Source organism: Dama dama, chromosome 1, assembly GCF_033118175.1.
Source record: "Dama dama isolate Ldn47 chromosome 1, ASM3311817v1, whole genome shotgun sequence".
Classification (NCBI taxonomy): Eukaryota; Metazoa; Chordata; class Mammalia; order Artiodactyla; family Cervidae; genus Dama; species Dama dama.
This window is the reverse complement of record NC_083681.1, coordinates 80,686,948-80,688,434: the sequence shown is the minus strand read 5'-3', so window position 1 is coordinate 80,688,434 and position 1,487 is coordinate 80,686,948. Positions and strand designations below refer to the sequence as shown.

The 1,487-nt window shown below is 44.4% G+C and overlaps 1 pseudogene; it reads left to right on the top strand.

Moving 5' to 3' along the window:
- The first annotated feature begins 213 nt into the window (after window positions 1-213).
- Window positions 214-1,157, top strand: LOC133056570 (olfactory receptor 5G9-like; annotated as a pseudogene).
- Window positions 1,158-1,487: the final 330 nt, after the last annotated feature.

Genomic DNA, 1,487 nt, shown 5'->3' with positions numbered 1-1,487 from the left:
CCTAGTTTTCTCTCTAAAACATTTAAGCCATGTTGCTCTTTAGAACTGTATTTGATTTGCTGGCGTTTTATTCTAGCTTTTTTTATGCCAGTGTTCCTAAACTGAAAACCTGCAATTTCTTTTCTTATGGATAATGCTATGCTTTAAAGTAATGTAAGGCTTTGTGCACTATCAATTTCTTGTTTTTTCTCACTCTAGAGGCTGAACTAACCAATGGCTGGTGAAAACTATACAAGGATCACAGAGTTTATTTTCACAGGCCTAGAGTACCATCTGCATGCACAAGGCTTCCTCTTCTTGCTCTTCCTTCTTTTTTACCTTGTTACCATGACCGGACACCTGGGCATGATTATCCTCGTCCGGATGGATTCCCGCCTGCACACACCGATGTACTTTTTTCTCAGTCACCTGTCCTTTGTGGATGTCTGCTTTTCGTCCGTGGTTGGCCCCAAGATGCTCAGAGACTTCTTCGCTGAAAGGAAAGCCATTTCTTTCCTAGGCTGCGCCTTGCAGCGGTGGTCCTCTGGGCTCTTGTGGCCACGGAGTGCCTTCTCCGGGCACCCACGGCTTATGACCGCTACGTGGCCATCTGAACCCCACTGCGGTGTTCAGTTGTCCCATCCCACAGACCCTGCATACAGCTGGTGGTTGGACCCTGCGCTGCTGGATTTCTGAACACCATGACCCACACAACAGCTGCTTTCCGACTTCCCTTCTGTGGTTCCGACATTATCAATCACTTCTTCTGTGACATGTCCCCGCTTCTATCTCTGGTATGTGCTGACACACGGATCAATAAATTGCTAGTTTTCATCATGGCTGGAGCTGTACTTGTGGTCAGCAGCCTGACTATATTAGTCTCCTATTTTCACATCCCCATCTCTATCCTGAGCATCCGCTCTGCTCGTGGGAGGCACAGAGCCTTCTCCACCTGCTCTTCCCATCTCACAGCTGTCTCCATCTCGTATGGGACTCTCTTCTTTATCTACGTGAGGTCAGGAGCAGTTTTCGCTCTGGATCTCAATCAAGTGGTGGCAGTGTTCTACACAGCAGTGATTCCCATGTTGAATCCTCTCATCTACAGCTTGAGAAATAAAGAAGTGAAAGCTGCTATGCGCAGGACCATCGCCAGGAGAAAGTTTTGCCTCAAAAGTTAAATTTCCATCTAAAACAGAAAATAGATTAAAAAGTAAAGCTTCCAGACATGGCTAGACTATCTGACCATCATCCAAAGATGCTAAAAAATTTGCAGAATTTGGGGGGTGCTATCCTTCCATTCTTCTACATGATTTTTATTTCAGTACCTTTTTAAAAAAGCTCCATTTCATCATGTCCCTATTAGTGATCAAAATTCCCAATCACCCAAACTCAGAGCAATTCTTTCTCCTCAAACATCTTCATTACTGAGAATATGATCAAATCTAATAAATGTTGAAGTAACCTAGTTACTAATACTTCACACTAGTTGGACCAACAGAAATGTCCAG